This window comes from Plecotus auritus (genome assembly GCF_963455305.1).
Source record: "Plecotus auritus genome assembly, chromosome: 6".
Classification (NCBI taxonomy): Eukaryota; Metazoa; Chordata; class Mammalia; order Chiroptera; family Vespertilionidae; genus Plecotus; species Plecotus auritus.
Window position 1 is genome coordinate 59,486,745 of NC_137773.1, and position 19,896 is coordinate 59,506,640.

Below are 19,896 nucleotides of genomic sequence, written 5' to 3' on the forward strand. Positions count from 1 at the left end.
TGAAATTTGTGGGCTCAATCCCTAGTAGGGGGCATACAGGAGGCAGCCTATCAATGATTCTTTCTCATTATTGATGTTATTATCTCTCTCTCCCTCTCCCTCCTTCTCTGAAATCAATAAAAATATTTTTAAAAAATAAATAAATAGCCGTAGCCCGTTTGGCTCAGTGGATAGAGCAGCTGATTGATGTTTCTCTCTCATTGATGTTTCTAACTATCCCTCTCCCTTCCTCTCTGTAAAAAATCAATAAAATATATTAAAAAAATAAAAATAAAAAATAAATAAAATACATTATGTGAGAAAATGAAAGTGGAAGAATGTGAGCATAAAACATACAGACACATACCTAAGAATGATACACAAGAAACTAGTGATTGCCTCTGAAAAGATAATTTTGAGGAAAGAGGGCAAAGGGAGAGTTCTTAGTATATACACTTTGGGACATTCTTCACACAGATCTAAATAGCTCCAAGTTGCAACTAACTTAAGAGACCTTACCTTCACCATAATACTGCTTACATCAATCTTTCATTTTGATATGTTTATTACCATCATTAACCACCCTTCCAAGAAGCTATAAAATAATTTTTGCAAGTAATTTCCAAAAAAAGACAACCCAAATATTTTACCAGCTTTTAAATTGAGTTGATATTATGAAAGGAACATCTAGACAGGTGTTTTAAATATTCATCCATTGCTTTAAATATTATAAAATATATCTTTCAAGGAGAAAATTGATGGCAGAAATTGCTACACACAAATGTGTGGCATATTTGATATACTATATGTACGCATATCTATTATACCAAAAAACATACACAGAGTCTACAGTATGTCATGTTAACCCTTTCTAATAGTTATTGGAAACTGATCAACCTTCAAAACACAAATCTGTTTCCAATGACAGGGATCATAATCTAAGTCCAGGCACTGGCTAGTTATTATCTGAGCTGTAGTAATGGCTCTGCACTACAAAATGTAATCTTCCCAAATGTCACAGTAAGTTATGAATATCTGAGCAGCCTAATGTACTTTACTAGCCATGAAATGTGAAAATGTAATCTTATTACCTTTTTTATGGTTGTATTTTTTTTGAATAATGTAGCCTGGAAACTGATGTATAGTCTTTTTCTGCATTTTAGCATGATTTGGTCTCCTTTGCTATATAGAACATTTTTCAAAACTCTCTATTTCAACATGTTTTAGTCTTGGCCTGAACTTCATAAACAATTTTTATAGCAACCTTCAGGGTGGCATAGTGTGCTTTCTATAGGTTATAGTTTAACGTTGAAGATTATAGAAATTTTAAAGCATATTATTCAAAGAATTCAAATAAACCTTCACAACTTTTGTATTAAGAACTTTAATTGGGAAAAAAAAAGAACTTTAATTGGGCATGATGATCTTCTTACCAATGGTTATATTAATGAAGTGATCTAAACTGAAATTAGTAATTAAACCGAAGACACTTGTCTTTTCAGAAAAGCAAGAAATACATATAAACCAAAAATAATATTCTCTTCAAAACATATATGCAACTAAAAAGTTTGTAACACATAGAAAATTCTAATACTTCAAAGTGAAGCCATGTTTTCCCTGAAAATTTGCTAAATTTTTCCTGAAAAATAGGGCAAGAATAAGGTATAATATAAAAACTGGACAGACTACAATCACAGCCTATGCTCCTAGATATCTTGTAACAAATCACTTTTTTCTCTGGACCTGTCCATTTGTTTTGCAAAATGGACTAAGAATAAGCTTCTTTTGTTTAGCTGCATCCTTCAGAAATGTATTTACTTTTTAAAAGTGCTGATCTCAAGGTGCTGATCTCAAGGTGCTGATCTCAAGTGCTGATCTCAAGTGCTGATCTCAAGTGCTGATCCAATTTATCCCTATGAATCCATTCCTAAGTGAAAGGGAACCTATACACATTTACAGGCACTAGAAACTTATTAATAGGGAGAAGCTGAGGGAAAATTACAATGCCATGGCATGATCTATAATGCCTCCCCATTGACATTTTCTTCTTCTTCCCTAATGAGTTTCTAATTTGGTACGTGAGATACAGGCAAAAGATCTCACTTCCCAGCTTTACCTCAAGTTTCCAGTGATGTGACTAAACTCTGACCAAGGAGGACAGTAACATGTGCAATTTCTGGGTATATATAACTCTTAAAAGGAAGGTAACATGACTTTTCTTTGCAACTTTCCTTCTCCTTACATAAGGTGCTGAAACAATGGCAAGAGTTAGAGTAACATGTTGGAATCTATACTATAACCTTCCTATTGAAATAACAGAGCAGAAAGATCTATGGATCCCAATGATCATAGAACTGTCTCAGTAACTCTAGACCATTTACCCAAATTTTCACCTGAAGGGCAAATACATTTCTACCCTGTTTATACCACTGTCATTTGGGGCCTCTCTATCATATCAGCTTAAAACTATATCCTGACTAAAATATATGCTAATGCCATTAGCTGCATTTTCTCAGAAATTGAAACATTTATATATTTATAACTATCTCAAGTGACATATCCCCATTCCCACCTCTCATACTGTATCAAGTGTTAACTAAGCAACAATGTCTATTTTGACCTAATTTTAAGAGATGGCAGTGTGCCCTGACAAGCTTAGAAACAGAAATAGCACAAACCTGAATTTTACACAACTCAATTTTTAGATTCCACATGTCTTACTATGGCAGAGATTTACTATATATAAATAATAAATGATAAAATACAGAATAGTAAGAGATTAGATGTCAAAATTTCATTAGTGTACATGTCTTTTGAGATCATCCCTAACATTAAACATAATGCAATAATACTTTGCCTAGTCAGTTACTAGTAGAGAAAAAAGTTCAATATGCTGGTGCTGGCGACATAACCATCAGCCTTTACTTTATATCAACCCTTTCCAGAGAGAATTAACCAAAATAACCTACTCCTCATCAACATCAGCTGAAAGAGAGGCTACTTGGGCTTACAAATGTGCCATTTTGTGTCCACAAAAGAAAGTATTCTCTGAATTAGAACAGAAAATGTGCAAAAATTTATTTAAATGTTTGATAAAATTTCAATAAGAATTTAAATTTTTAATAAAAATTTACACACACATTCTTCTATCTCAGACGTCCCTAAGATAGTGATATTTGATTTCACCTCATATGGCTTTCCCAATTACCCAAAGGTCTATTTTATATAACTCTAACATACACATATTTATGCATTATGTATTACAGTATTCTATAAAAAATACCTAAAGAATATGCAGCAGACTACTAGTGAAGTCTGTTAGCGGAAGATAAAGCGGGAGGGATACCTCAGCTGTGAGGTCACCGCAGTGAAGTGATGGGTCCCAGCTCTACACCAGGCCCCAAAGCCTCGGGTTCTAGTGCCAGGAAAAATAGTCCCCAAAACTCTGGCTGTAAAAATCAGGGGGATTAATGCTGAGGGAGACAGGGCTACTGAAATCCCAGGCAGTTCCTCTTAAAGGGCCTGCACACAGACTTACTCCGACTCACTCCCTCTGAGTTCCAGTGCTGGGCAGCAGCTCAAAAGGCACCAGGGACATACAGAGAGGAACTGACTTGTCTGGCATCACACAACAGTTGGAGGGGCAATGTACTCCCAGACAGAAGTGCTTGCAGAGGTCATTATTCCTTTGCTGAGCCCTCCACACAGCCAGCAGGTGGGTGACATATTTGAGTCTCTGTCAACCTGGCTAACACTGTTCACCCCATCCTGTGAATGCCCTGTCTTGAACCATAAATATATAGGTCAGATAATAAAGTTGCATTTTATTGGTCAAATCCTTATATACAAGTATATGAGCCTGATTCTTTTAAAAGTCACTTTGGAACAAAACAGGTATGCAATTACTTTTTTTGTATAAATCAATCAAAATCATAACGTTTTTCAGATAGGCAAAATAATATATTTTTTGATGTGCCACAGAATTTTAGTCATTAGTTTAAGTGTGCCATGAAATAAAAAGAGTGAAAATTGCTGCCATAGATGAACAAATGAACCTTTACCTAAGTACCATACCTTACACAAAAATAAACTCAATATAGATCACAGATTTAAATGTAAAACATAAAACTTTTTAGAAAAACATACAGAAGAAAATCTTCAGGATTTAGGAATAGATAAAGAGAGTTCTTAGGCTTAACATCAAAATCAAGACCAATAAACGGAAAAAAACTGATAAACTGGACATTACCAAAATTTTAAAATTTGCTCTTCAAAAGACCCTGTTAAAGAGGATAAATGAGCTGCTGACTAGAAGAAAGTATTTGCAAACCACATATCTGACAAAAGAAAATATCCTATCTAATAAGAGTAATATGCAAATTGATCATACCTCCGCTACTCCCACAAGCCACACCCACCAGCCAATCAGGAGCAAGTATGCAAATTAACCCAACCAAGATGGCTGTGGCCACAGAGAGAGCAGGAGGCTTGGGTTTCCCCAGCAATGGAGGAAGCCAAGATTTCTGCACACCCTGGCAGGCCCAGGCCTCCACTCAAGGCTACGTTTCAATTATAGAAGATAAATAAATCCCAACAAAAATGGCTGTGGCCACGGAGCGAGCAGGAGGCTTGGCTCCGCTCCAGGCTACAAAGTTTCAATTATAGAAGATAAATTAATCCCAACAAAAATGGGGGCAGCCACGGAGTTGGAGAGAGCAGGAGGCTTGGATTGCCCCCGGCGATGGAGGAAGCCAAGCTCCCGCAGCCCTGGCCTGCCTTGGCCTCCACTACAAAGTTTCAATTATAGAAGATAAATAAATCCCAACAAAAATGGCTGTGGCCACGGAGCCAGCAGGAGGCTTGGCTCTGCTCAAGGCTACAAAGTTTCAATTATAGAAGAGAAATAAATCCCAGATCCCAGGGCCTCCGCTTGGGTCACCAGGGGGCGTGTCCAGCCTGCAAACCACCACAGGCCCCTCGCTCAGGCTGCCCCACACACCAAGGGAACCCCCACCCAGATCCGGGACACCCTTCAGGGCAAACCATACAGCCCCCACCCGTGCAACAGACCTCTATCCTATCTAATCCTATCTAAAAAAAAAAAAAAGAAGAAGAATATGCAAATTGACCATCACTCCAACACACAAGATGGCTGCCCCCATGTGGTCAAAGATGACTGCACCCATGTGGACACAAGATGGCCACCACAAGATGGCCAGCAGGGGAGGGCAGTTTGGAGGGACCAGGTCTGCAAGGAAGGGCAGTTGTGGGCAATCAGGCCAACAGGAGAGGGCAGTTGGGAGGGACCAGGCCTGCAAGGGAGGGCAGTTGGAGGCGATCAAGCCTGCAGGGGAGAGCAGTTGGGGGGCACCAGGCCTGCAGGGGAGGGCAGTTAGGGGTGACCAGGCCTGCAGGGGAGAGCAGTTAGGGGCAAACAGGCTGGGAGGGGAGCAGTTAGGCATCAATCAGGCTGACAGGTGTGTGGTTAGGGGGTGATCAGGCTAGCAGGCAGAAGCAGTTACAGGCAATCAGGAAGGCAGGCAGGCGAGCAGTTGGGAGCCAGCAGTCCCTCGAGGGGTCCCAGATTGGAGAGGGTGCAGGCTGGGCTGAGGGACACACACCCCCTGTGCATGAATTTCGTGCACCGGGCCTCTAGTCTATAATAAATCTCAAAATTCAACAGCGAGAAAACAAAAAATCTAATTATAGAACAAAAAATATCCAATGGTCAAAAGACAAGAACAGACATATCACTTAAGAGGATATAGAGATGACAAATAAGCACATGAAAAGATATTCAACATCATTAGGCATTAGAAAAATGCAAATTAAAACCACAATGAGATATCATTACACATCTATCAGAATAGCTAAAAAAAAAAAAAAAAAGTGACACTAAACACTGGCAAGGAAGTGGAGAAATTGAATCATTCATACTTTGCTAATGGGAATAAAAGATGACACAGTCACTCTGGAAAACAGTTTGGCAGTGTTGGTTTTTTGTTTTGTTTTTTTATTGTTGAAAGTTTTACATATGTCTCCTTTTCCCCCCATTGACCTCTCTCCGCCTGCTCCCGCCCCCCAGCACATGCCCCCAACCCCTGTTTGGCAGTGTTTTAAAAAGACTAAATATGCAACTACAATACCATCTACTAAATGCACTCCTGGTATTCCTCCTATAGAAATGAAAACATGTTCACACAAAAACCTGTACAAAATGGTTTATAACAGTTTTATTCATCATTGCCAAAAAAATGAAAACAACTCAGATGTCCTTCAACAGGTAAATGGTTAAATTAACTGCTTTATTCATACCATGGAATAGTTCTCAACAATAAAAAGGAACTATTAGTATACACAACAATCTAGATGCATCTCCAGAGAAATGTACCAAAATAAAACAAAAGGTCATATAGCACATGATTCCATTTATAAAAAGTTCTTGAAATGGCAAAATTTCAGAACTGGAGAACAGATTGGAGATCGCCAGGGTTAAGGGGAAGTGCAGGAAGAGGAAAATAGATGTGAATATAAAAGGGCAACAGCATGGATCCTTATGCGAATGAAAATTTTCTGTATCTTGGTTGTACTAATATCAATTCTGTGTTATAGTTTGTAAGATTTTCCTACTTGAGGGAAACTGAGAAAAGGGTGCAAGGGATCTTACTTCCTTACAACTGCACATGAAACTACAAATATCTCAAAATAAAAAGTTTACTTTAAAAATATAAGTAACTGATGTGAGTTGTGACTTTGTTCATAGAATTAATTGCTCCACTAATAGAAAACTATATTAGCCTAGGTGAATTTCTCATTGGCAGGAAATAAAAGCCAAATTAAAGGGCAAGGAAAACTTCCTGAGCACAACTTCATCTAAAGACATTCAAGTCCGAGTTTCTTTAATTCTCCCTTCTTCCCCACCCAAGCCAAAAAAATAAAAAGTAAATTTAATCACTTGCCCTGCACCTAAAAATAGGTTTGCCATATAATATACAAAAAAATGATTAAGCATAAGTTTATATCACATAGAGTTTAACTATATATCCTATTGACTCAGATCAAACCCTTGCATTATAGAATAAATATGCAAATTTGAACCTTCAAACAGGAAATGAAATTTTCTAAATCCATTATATAACTTCAGATTCATGTGTGCACTGAAGGCTAATAAATCATTTAAACCTTCATACACAGAACCTTTTTAAATTTGCATTTATCTACAGTAAATATTGCCATGTTCTTTAATAGCTTGCTAGTTCAATCTAGCAAACCAATGATTTATAGCAATGACATATTTTAAAAATCAGAAATCTATCACTGTGTGACAACCAGTCAGAAGTCCACTGAACTTACATTACTCGGAATCAAAACATCTTATGATATGAAAGAGATAGCAAAATGTCCTGCATCCCATAATCGAATCAATTATTCCAGTATTTGAGTTTGAGTATATGTTTACATATAACTGTTCATAAAATCACATACACTTTAAGAACACTTTTACTTTAACAGCTTAGCTCTATTATGTTATCATTTCCTCATGTTCCAAACTATTTTAAAATGTATTGTTAAATTTCACAATTTATAATATGAAGACTCTGCAAATCCTCTTCTGAGGAATAGCAAAATTTAGACTATATCAAAAAAACTTTTATCTATATACTAACTTTTATGGACTTTTAGATCCCTATTATTTCATACCAATATTCTTTAATATCATACCAATTTTTATATGTAGAGAGATTTCTCAGATATGAAAAAGAAATTGTATTAACAGCAGCAATAAACAGGAAACAATCTAAATGTCCACTGTAACAAACATCTGTTTTTGTCTGTGTACAGTCCTTTCTTTAATGCCCCATTCCATTCCTAGCATTCTTCTAGCAATAAAGTCATAGGACCTCACACCCAGGCCATAGAAAGGACACTTAACTCAGGCCTGGCACATAGTGGTCACAGTGATTAATCCACGGGTGAAAATGTAACCTAAATCAGACCAATAAATATAATTACAAAGATTGTTATTTTAATTGAGAAGTAAAAAAGAAAGGCTTTGGCCTTTTGGGTCAAAAGCTAAAATGGTATGTAAACTGTTAGCTTACAGCAGACATCGTCCCTGATATGTGAGAGAAACCAATCTACATCATAAATGGAGAAAGATATTCTAGTGGCATCAACTTCCTACTTCTAGCACCTGGTTCCAGAGTACCCTGGTTCTCACAGTTTCATTCAATGATCTATTCTGGTCCTACAGCCCAATCAACCTTATACTTCTGCTAGTTTGATGTAAAGTTCTATCTCTCACAAAGAAGTTCACACTAATTTCAAAAACAGGGAATTTGCTGAACTGGGACACATCTGTACAACTGTATATAATGCAGCCATTTTTTCATCAAGTTTTTCAGTTGCATTCATACTTCTCTATCAACAACATAATGTATTACACCTAATGCCTTGTTTTTATTAAAAAATATATATATTTTGTCAGTCTGGTCTGTTCCATGTTTCCATGTCTCCAAATCTCAGAGGGAAGTGGGGAGGTGGAGACAGGAAGACATTAGCCAAAAAACCCCTATACGCATATATGCATAATGCATGGATACAGACAATAGTGCTGTAGGCCTGGGGTTGGGGGGTGGCTGGTGTGGGGTGGATGGGGTCTAAGGGCGGGGGGGAGAGGAGACATATGTAATACTTTGAACAATAAATATAAATTTCAAAAAAATAAAATAAAATAGTTAAAAGGAAAAATATACTTTGTTATATTCCTATGCTACCTAAATAAAATTCATATGCTGAATTTCATCAATTCTTTAAAAAAAAAAAAAAAAAAAAAAAAAAAAACCTCAAAAAACAGAATGTGTCTTACAATCAATGGCATCATAAATTGAAATTGGCAGGTCTTTTTCTTAATGCTGAATAAAATAATGGCAAAGGTACAAGTGATAAGTCTTAGATTTGATAAAATGCAACAGATAGTAAGTCTGATTAAGAAACAACAAAAAGCTACATAGTAATGATATATTACAGAATTGTACACCTGATATATATTTTTTTAATGTTTTACTGATTTTAGAGCGAGAAGGAGGGAGAGGGAGGGAGAGAGAAACATAGATGTAATATAGAAACATTGACTGGCTCCTCCTGCACAGCCTCTACTGGGGATCCAGCCCGCAACCCAGGCATGTCCCCTGACCGGGAATTAAACCTGCGACCTTTTGGGACATGGACTACGCTCAACTAAGCCACACCAACCAGGTCTGAAACCTATATTATTAACCAATGTCACCCCAATTAATTCAATTTAAAAAGTAAAAAAAAAAAAAAAAGCCCTGGCGAGTGAACTCAATGGTTAGAGCATTGGCCCACGTACCAAAGGGTCACGGGTTCCATTCCTGATTGAGGTCATGTACCTGGGTTGCAGGTTTGATCCCCAGTTCCTTCCAGGCACATTGATGTTTCTCCCTCCCTCTATCCCCACTTCCTACCTTCCACTCTCTCTAAAAAAAAAAAAAAAAAAAAAAAAAAAAAAAAAATCAATTAAAAAAATATCCTCCAGTGAGGATTAACACCCCTCCCCCCAAAAATAAGAAGAAAATACATAGTGCTCTAACCAAAATAAAGGAGAAACAAAAGTAATTTAAAATGTTTTTTCAGCCAAAACCGGTTTGGCTCAGTGGATAGAGCGTCGGCCTGCGGACTGAAGGGTCCCGGGTTCGATTCCGGTCAGGGGCATGTGCCTTGGTTGCGGGCACATCCCCAGTGGGAGGTGTGCAGGAGGCAGCTGATCGATGTTTCTCTCTCATCGATGTTTCTGGCTCTCTGTCCCTCTCCCTTCCTCTCTGTGAAATATCAATAAAATATATTTTTAAAAAAAAATGTTTTTTCAATATGTAAAATCCTTGTAAATAACCACCTACATAAAGAATCTATATGGCCGTATGTGCCAACAGCAAAGCAAAATGATTAAAAAGTGTATTGGATACTCATATACTATTTCATTCAAATTAGACATGATTCTTAATTCCTGACAGGAATAAGGCAGAGGTGGAAGATATATAATTATATTCATTTTTATTTTCAAATTGCTAATGTATTACCTATAAAAATATTAAACAAAGACAAAAAAGTCACATATTTGATAACCAGAAAATTCTGAAAAGATACCATTACTAACACTGGATCAGATATTACAGCCAACTAACATGTATCAATAAATATGGTCTTTAACACATGATCCATCTTCATTTTCTGTTTTGTCTAAGTATTATGTGGAGTTTTTTGCCCCCAAAGAAAGGGAAAAGCAATGTGGAGACTGTCATAGAAAATGTGTAGGGAAAGAGAATTTAATGAATCAGCTCTTACAAAATGAAGGCGTGACAAGTAAAATATCCAAGTGGTATTTTTGTAGCTCGTTCTCAGAAGTGCTCAGCCTTTCCTTGTTCTTATGTTGATACTAGAGGCCCTATGCACCAAATTCGTGCAAGAGTAGGCTCTCGCAGCCCCGGCTTCGTCCGGACGGTTGTTCCGCGGTTCAGCCATTTGGTCAATTTCCATATTACACTTTTATTATTATAGATTTCAGTCTTACTTGTTCAAATTGGCTAACCAGCAAATCAAGATTCTTCTAGATAGTTTAACACATAAAACCAGGAAAGTAAACAGTGCTAAAAGCTATTTAGCAAACGTAACAGGTTTTCCCAGAAGAGCACATTAAAGCCAAAGAACCAGTATTTCCCCAAAAAAATCTATTACTGTGTGTTTCTATCTGCATGAACAAATGGAAATACAAAGAATAGGGTTAAAACGAGATAGCTTTGGTAAGAATTAATATTTAAATGACTCCTGCAGTATCTTGCCATCAGAAATCCCCGGCTGAGGCCAGAGACAGCCTCATGGCCTTGAAATCTAAACAACACAGAAACATAAGCCTTCACCAAGGTCCTATTAGTTATTTGAGATCCACTATTCACTTAGTAAAACTAAAATATCAACTACATAATGATTTTTAGTAAAAGTAAAATTTGGTTTGGATGAATAGAAGTTAAAATCAGTAATATACTAAATACATAATTTTTTTTCACTGAACAATAATTCCAATTAGTTAAGAATATCCATATCAAGCTTCCCAAGAGCATTTTAACCACGTATAAACCCACTACAAAAATCATCATGGCTACTCCTTACCTACAGAATAAATTTCCAATCACTTGCCTACCCCACAAAATCTCAAAAAGCCTCCCCTCCCATCTTGTTCCCATACAATCTTAATGATCCAGCCAATTTTACCAAGAAGCTTTAAAATTCTACCTCGTCTTTGCTCTCCTTCCTAAACTTCAAAGTTTAGCTCAATTCTCTTCTCTACAAACAGACATTTCCACATAAGACCAAAAAGGAAGAAATGCTTCCCCACTCTGAATTATTAAAACTTTGCCTATTGCAAGGCACACACATTTCACACTTACTACCTTGGATTGTTATCTTTACACTAGAGGCCCAATGCACGAAATTCATGCAAGGGGCTCGGCCCTTGCAGCAACAGCTTGCCCCGGCCCTCGCAGCCCCGGTTTCATCCGGATGTCATTCTGCTGTTCAGTCTAATTAGCATATTAGCTCTTTATTATATAGGATAACTCCTGTCTCTATCACACTGTAAACTTCTGAGAAGGAAAATTGTAGAAGGAACTACATATTAGGCATTATGTTCAAAGATTCTAACAATCCTATGAGGTTGGTATTATTAGTCTCATTTTACAAATTCAAAAACTAGATCAGAAAGATTATATAGCTTGCCCAAAAATCACAAATAAGAAGTGACAGAGTTAGGATTCAAAATGAAGTCTATCTGATTCTGATGCCATGCAAGATACTGTCTCTCAACACACACACACACACACACACACACACACACACACACACACACACACACCCCCAAAACTGTTATATAGCTTAGCTCTACAGCAGCATGTGTGTTCGTTTATTTTTCTTTCTTTTTTTTTTTTTTTTTTTATTAATCCTCATCGGAGGATATTTTTCCATTGATTTTTTGAGAGAGTGGAAGGGAGGGGGAGAGAGAGAAACATGGATGTGAGAGAGACAGATCGACTGGTGGTTGCCTCCTACCTATGCCCTGACCAGGGCCAGGGATCGAGCCTGCAACCGAGGTAAGTGCCCTTGACCAGAATCGAACCCAAGACCCTTCAGTCTGTGGGCCAATGCTTTAACACTGAGCCAAACAGGTTAGGGCTTATATCACCCTTGTAGCAAACCTTAAAAGTGATGGAATAGCCCAGCCAGTTTGGCTCAGTGGATAGAGTGTCGGCTTGCAGACCAAAGGGTCCTGAGTTCGATTCCAGTCAAAGGCACATACCTTGGCTGCAGGCTCTTCCCATCCAGGCCCTGGTCAGGGTTCATACAGAAGGCAACCATCAGTGTGTTTCTCTCACATTGATGTTTCTCTCTCTCTTTCCCTCTCTCTTCCACTCTCCCTAAAAATAAATGGAAAAATATCATCAGTGAGGATTAACCAAAAAATCTTTAAAAAGTGATGTAATAGTTATAGTTACTACCACCTTTCTCTGGGAAGCACTGCTTTCATATTCCCTTCATCTGTTTCGATTGGGGAACTATTTCCTTATGTCATATAGTCCTTGTAGGAAATGTCAATCATGGTGCCCAGATTCACAGAGTGGCATGAGAACCAGGTTAGGCAATCAGAATACTGATTGTTTCTATGGCAGGGCCATGGTATACTACTAAGTCAGGCCTTTTTCATGATGTTATCTCTGAACAATTCTTTCTACCTCTTCCAGGCTATATTCACTTTTCTCAACTCAATAGAAAACACTCTTGATAAAAGTTCAATGATTGCAAAAGGAATAGTTGATACAAGGGTAACAATACAGAAATACACTTGATTCCTCATGTTTTACTAAAATGTATATTAAAAATTTTTTTTTTCAGAGAATAGAATGCTTTCAGTTTAGAGTACCTAGATAACAACACACCATTCTCTTTCTAATAAGATATACTGAAATTTATTTATCAAATAGCTACAGCAAGTGAAAAATTAAGAGCTCTAAATTTCATCTCCTATTTTGTAAGTGTTACTGGCTTGGCCCAAGAGGAAAGGGAAAACAATTTACATGTTATAAAAAACAAAGATGCAATCTGAAGTTTATGTTAAAGAAGGTCAAAATTGAGATCCATTTCAGGTATTGTTCATTTGAAGACTTTTGGCAAATCAATGATTGTTAGCCAATATGCAGATTGGGGAAGAAATATACAAATGTGATAGACTAAGATGAGTAACAGACTGATTTTCATCATGTTGGCATAATGTACTTCATAACCATTTTAATTACTGAGAAAATAACTGGAAGTTTAAAGCAGAATATATTTCTGTATTTTCTTATAAGCAGCTTACAAAACATCAGTACTACAAAAGTGAAACAAATGAGCACCATCTCATGGGCATTTGATGTAATTATATATAGAACCAACCTTTGCAATAGCTTTTAAAAGCCAGATTACTTAGTAAAGGATTGATTATAAAACTTGCTTTTGAGATTTCAAATTTTAGACATGTATATCAAAAAGCTAGCAAATGGTTTAAATAAACATAAATAACATTTAAGTCAGTATTCAAATAACTTCAACAAATATCAAGGTAAGAGCTAAAACATTGTCAATAGCAAGTATAAAATAAACACTGTAAAAGGGTTAAACAGAGGCAAAGTCTCAAACTGAGGGGAAAAATAAAATAGATCAGTATTTAACAAGATGAACCAGTAGTTAGAAAGGGTTGGCAACTCTTAAAATAACACATAAACTGACCCTTTCTTGTAGTAACTAACAGATTTTCTATTAAAAATAAAAGCCATAAGAAATGGAAAAAAAAAGTTTCACATTTGTTCTAAAGTTGTGCATTTAAAAATAAAAGGCATTTCCCATTCAAAAAAAAACCAAAAACAAGTACTTTAAGACTAAAGCAAGACTTTGCTAGTTTTTCTGCCTCCTTGTGTAAAATAAAAGTTCATTTTCTAATAGCAATCAGGTGGCTGATTGCTAACTTGACTACCTGATACCAAACAATGCAGTTATTTCCTACCTGAAATTTCATCCAATGGCAATTTACCCTCTGAAATGCTTCAGTGTCACATTCTCTCTGGGTTCAGATTACATAGACTCACTTTCTGTAAGTTAATAGTTTGATCAAGTATCTTTTTATAGTGTTAGAAGGAATGGCAAACTTAGAGGACAAAAACTGTAATTTACAAAAAATGTATCAAATCTAATCTTTTTGTTCTACATTAATATTTCAAAAGAAGCAAATTATATAAAAGCAATACATTTTGTAATGTAGAGATAAAACCTCTAATACAACTTTGCGGTGAAACATAAGTAAAAAGATGTCTGAATGAAAATTTGTGTGAATTTTTGCCAATTACACAATTCCCTTTAAGAAAACAACTCATTATTATGAAAAATGGAAAACAAGGGTGAAGTATCAAGCATTTATCCTGTCTTTACACAGTCTTGATTTTATGAAGTTCTACTAAAAAATAAAGTTTCACACACAAAAAAAAGTTGTTCATATTTAAAAATGCCAATTAATGAATGCAGAAAATGAGAAATTTAAAACATCACTGTTTGGAACTCCTGATAACATGGATTTAATTAATGGTTATTAGTGACCGCTAACACCATTTGGTAAAGGGTAAAAGTTTCAAAGGAGCCTGAAAATACCTGGATCAAGCTAATAATACCTAAACCCACTGGATTAGTAATCTCACACCCGGGTCCTAACATCACAGAGAGAAACACACTAGATTTATGTGCTTTCTTTTGGGATGCAGTAGTAAGTACATAGCCTGCCTAAAAGGAATTCACACGACCAAAAAAAAAAACCTGATCATAATCTAATCAAGCTTTGATCAATTTATAAAAATGAATCCAGACAGTGAAAAATTCTACAGAAAAAAATGACTCAGCCCTGGCTGGTTTGACTCAGTAGATAGAGCATCAGCCTGCGGACTGAAGGGTCCCGGGTTCAATTCCAGTCAAGGGCACATGCCTGGGTTGAGTGCTCAATCCCCAGTAGGGGGCATGCAGGAGGCAGCCAATCAATGATTCTCTCTCATCATTGATGTTTCTACCTCTCCCTTCCAATCTGAAATCAATAAAAATATTTTTTAAATGACTCAATCCCATAGAAAAAAAGCAGATGGCAAGAAAATAGGGAGGTGAGAAGAACCTAGACACTGAAAAAGATTTAAGGGACACATACACCAAATGAAATGCCTATACATTATTTGATTCATGATTCAAATAACTCAACTATACTTAAAACAAAACAAAAAATTAATAGATGAGAGAATTTTGAACTCTGATTATTTGATAAAATTTAGAAATTACTATGAATTGTTCTTAAGAATGATAAAGGTACCGTGGTTTGATTTTTTTAAAAGTCTATCTTTTAAAAATACAATATGATATATTTATAAATTAAAAGAAGGGAAAACACATTACTGAGTTAGATATGGTCACATATGATATTAAGATGTATAAATACTAAAAGTTGATAATGAAATCAATTGAAGACCTTATATTTTCTATCATTTTTAAGTTAAAATAAAAAGGATTGTGCTTGCCTAGCCTGGCTCAGTGGTTGAGTGTCAACCTATGAACCAAGATGTCACGCATGATTCAATTCGTGGTCAAGGCACATACCCAAGTTGCGGGCTCAATCCCCAGTGTAGGGCATGCAGGAGGCAGCCAATCAATGATTCTCTCTCATCATTGATGTTTTTCTCTCCCTCTCTCTCTCTCTCTCTCTCTCTCTCTCTCTCTCTCTCTCTCTCTCTCTCTCCCCCTCCCTCTCTCCCTCTCCTGAAATCAATAAAAATGTTTAGAAAGCATTGTGCTTGCTTAACTTAAATAATGAAATTTAAACTTATACATTATTTCATATAATCCTCCAAAAGAGAATTTAAAACTTCATTAGCCAAAATAAGAGCACTAACTACATTTATCCTGCCCACCTAAAAATCTGACAGCTTCAATCAATCTTCAATAGCTCTATATTAAAAATTAACCAGAAATGCTTTTAAGCATCAGCAATGAAGTTTAGACAAGCAGAATATAAAAATCACTGCAAATGAAATCTATCAACAATCATTAATCAAGTAACTACTATGCACAGATCAAATATAAGATGCACTCATTGATAAGGGATAATATTCATGTTCCATGAGCAAAACTAACAATGAGATAGATGCAAAGCACGACAAAACAACTCACAGAACCAACAAGATACACTTCACTACTCATAGTACAGCGATGGCATAAATGTTAAGTGTCCTCAGTACCAACCAATTTGAAGAAACTAAAGACAAACCATTCCTTAATCAATTTTGTGTTCTTTGCATCTATCTGAATGTAGTGAATGATCAAAAAAATATATTTGAATAAGCCAAATCATTTAAAGTACTTTATACTCACTACTTAAGTTACAGTATTATTTGTAACCAATAGCAACAAACAACTCAGATATCTAACAGTGGTGGCACTGTAATGTGTCAACTTGGGTAGGCTGAACTCTATTTCCCAGAATCCCCTTCCTGTACATACCTAGTTAGGGTAATCCACATGAGAAACTTTTGTGGGAAATATAAAGGGAGAAAGTTCGGTAGCAGCCATTTTGTAGCTAACACACATTTTTACCAAACTGATGGCTCCTCTCAATGGTATGATATAATGGCTGGGCCTACCACCACCCCCTCTTCCCCTAAATTTTCTTTCAGCTTCTTACACTTCTGGGCCAGATGTGTGTATTAAGTTTCATGACAAAGGAACCCAACTTCTGCAGGAGACTTAGAGCATCAAGGTCAGAGGCAACCAGCAAGACCTGACAGGGGTTATAGTCTGTCCTTGTGGGCCCAACTTGTACTTGTAGACTCCAGCTTATTCTTGCTCTCCTCCACTTTACATCCATTTTCTCTTCCTGAATGCTTGCCTCATGAACTTTCAAACTCCACAATCAGCATGAAAACAAGAGCTTTGCAGACACTGCTTAACCACCTCCTACAATTACATACAGTCAAATCTCTTTAACAAATCCACATTTAGAAGGTATTTGTGGGTGAGGCTTTTGTCTAATAATGAAACCCCAACAAGATTCACAGGGAACTCACGAAGTTAATAAAAGAGGCATATATGCAGAAACATGGCCAACTGGACTGAGGAAACTAGAGACAGACCAGAAGAGGAAAGGAATTGGACCTCCAGAATTCTTCTAGAGGGCAAACCAAGAGCCCTGGAAAACCACTCCCAGCTTGAGATCTAACTGAGGAACTTTCAACATTTGCCTGGCCAGATTTCAGAACTACTGTAGACTAGTGGCTCCCTTTTATGTTCCCCCCTTTTTAAATAGGAATGTGTATAGCAATTTTTCAATGCCAGTCCACCATTATATGTTGGAGTGGGGAAGGAAGGCAGATAACTTGTCTCTAGTTTTAAAGATTTATAGATCTGTCCACAAAAAGTTTTATTTAACAAAGTACAACTAAGGAGTCTTATCCATACTACGACTTGAACTATGAGATGAAATGTGTGTTTGTTTTAAGCCTCTACATTTTGGGTTAACTTGTTATGCAACGCAAATCTGTTTAATAAGTTGTTACATTAAAAAATAACTGGACAACACATCTCCCACTGGCCATGACTGATGCTGGGTTTAACCTCTCACCACAAACGACTAGAAAACTAAACAAGATAAAGCAACTACTTTCAGACACTGGACAATAGGCAGAACTGGTCTGTGATCCTTGACAGAAGGGAAACAAATGAGGTAAGCTTACCTCCAACCATGCCCATAGAGGCACTTTTTAAAGTACCCTACTGAGAAGGAGAACCCAAACAGAGCACAGCAGTCTCTAAGGATTGAAAAGACAGTAGTCTCACTGAACTGAGGAGACAACAATCTCATGAGCTGAGGGGACACAGATCAAAATCCAGGACAATTTAGGTGTCTGGAATTCAAGGAGTAGAGTACCAGAGAAGAAGTTACCTGAAAAATTGCTCTAGAAATCTAAACAGTGGGCCCTGTGAGTATTTGGATGAATACTAAAAGCTTCACAGGCATAGGATGAGGCTTAGAACACCACCAAGAGAACTACTGGGGAGTTGTAAGCTAAAATATTCTCACAGTTCACATAGGGCTGGGGAAAGTCTGAATTCTGTCCAAGGTAGAAAGAGCTTGAACATGCAAGACTTTGAAGAGAGAATCCAAAAGGCTCAAGCCTTAGTAGTATTGTTTAACTAATCTTAAAGGCTACTCTACACCCACCAGCAGTGTTTGAAAGCAAGCCTTGACTTTGCCTTGAGGGAACTGCACAGCACCCAATGAAAGCAGCAGCTAAAACATCTAGAGATACCCCTGCCTTTTAAGCAGACAAACTGGAATAAGATACAGAGGATTTCAGGAGTCAGGGAGAGGAGAATGCTCTCTATGAACACATACAGTCTCAGACTCATCCCTGAGCTATGCATGTGACACACTCAAACCATCCTAAACTAAAGCTTTGATAATTTAACTGATTAAGTCTCAGACTAATCCCTGAATGGCACTACACAGGACAGAAGCAAAGAAGCAAGGCAACGGTCATTAAAATTGAACTGATTTTGATACACCATACACAGAAAGCAAGATAGAATTTGTGGTCTGACTCTAACCAAGTTGATCACTTGCTAAAACAAAAAATCAACTTTCCCCAAGGAATATAACAGGACTGATGGTCTACCAACATAACATTCACAAACTCTAGGATACAATCCAAAATTACTTGACATACAAGAGCCAGAAATGTGATAAATTTCAAGAAAAATAACAATAAACAAATGCCAACACCTAGATGACGCAGACATTGGAATTATCAGACAAAGATTTAAAGCAACTATTATAACTAAGCTTCAGAAGGCAAAGACAGAGGTAAAGACATGTGAAAAGAATGGAAGATACAGGTTTTCAGCAGAAAAATCTTAAAAAGTGAAAAATATATTGAGCCTGGACAGACTCATTATTACAATGGAGCTGACAGAGGAAATAATCAGTAAATCCTAATATATAAAAACCCTGGGTCGTAACAACCAGTAACGATCAAAGCTCGACCAACCGGAAGTCAGTCCTGACTGCTTTCGCTGCAGGCGTGGTGCCCCAGCACCGACTGCTGAGGGGGCTGCAAATCAGGGCCAGAGAAAGGCCTGAAGAGAGAAGCAGGGACTGATCCGTTGCTTCTGAGGCAGCTTTTGATCAGCACTTGCCTCTTTCTTTCTCTCCCAGTCTGGCCAGCAGCCGCGACTCGATTTCTCTCCAGGCCTCCACCGGGGCTGCTGATCAGGCCTGCCTTTCTAATCAGGCCCCATTGTTAGGCCCAGAGAAGCTGACTGGCATAGGAACCAACCAATCAGAACCAAATGTGGGTGCTGTGAAGAACCAATGGCAGCCTAGGAGGCAAAACTAATGACGCTGAGAGGCATAGAAACTGACCAATCAGAACCAAATCTGGGTGCTGTGGGGAGCTAATGGCTGCCTAGGAGGTGGAGCTTTTGACCCTGAATGGCATAGAAACTGACCAATCAGAACCAAATCTGGGTGCTGTGGGGAGCCAATGGCTGCCTAGGAGGTGGAGCTTTTGATGCTAACTGGCATAGAAACCGACCAATCAGAACCAAACTGGCCAGCAGAGGAGGGCAGTTGAGGGCGAGATCAGGTTTGCAGGGAGGGCAGTTGGGGGTGAGATCAGGCCGGCAGGGGAGAGCTGTAGGGGGCGAGATCAGGCTGGCAGGGGAGGGCCATTCGGGGCGAGATCAGGCCGGCAGGGGAGGGCAGTTAGGGGTGATCAGGCTGGCAGGCAG

The 19,896-nt window shown here is 37.5% G+C and overlaps 1 protein-coding gene across 1 annotated transcript in view; it reads right to left on the reverse strand.

Moving 5' to 3' along the window:
* The window catches only part of LOC308251649 (lipopolysaccharide-responsive and beige-like anchor protein), a gene marked incomplete at its 3' end in the record, with an annotated part of 65,574 nt that overhangs the window by 8,838 nt on the left and 36,840 nt on the right, over window positions 1–19,896 (reverse strand). The window lies entirely within an intron of this gene.